This window comes from Galeopterus variegatus, unplaced genomic scaffold (genome assembly GCF_000696425.1).
Source record: "Galeopterus variegatus unplaced genomic scaffold, G_variegatus-3.0.2 Scaffold4900, whole genome shotgun sequence".
In the NCBI taxonomy this organism is placed as follows: Eukaryota; Metazoa; Chordata; class Mammalia; order Dermoptera; family Cynocephalidae; genus Galeopterus; species Galeopterus variegatus.
The window spans coordinates 1-220 of NW_007731011.1; positions in this window are offsets into that span (position 1 = coordinate 1).

Here is a 220-nt window from a genome sequence, read left to right on the forward strand (position 1 = left end):
TCCAAAAGACGCTGAAAGATAAATGTTGGCGTGGTTGCGGAGAAAAAGGAACTCTCATACAGTGTTGGTGGGAATGTAAAATGGTGCAACTCCTATGGAAAATGGTTTGGAGGTTCCTCAAACAGCTGAAGATAGATCTACCATACGTTCCGCTATCCGACTACTGGGAATATACTCAAAGGAATGGAAATCATCAAGTCGAAGGTATACCTGTTTCCCA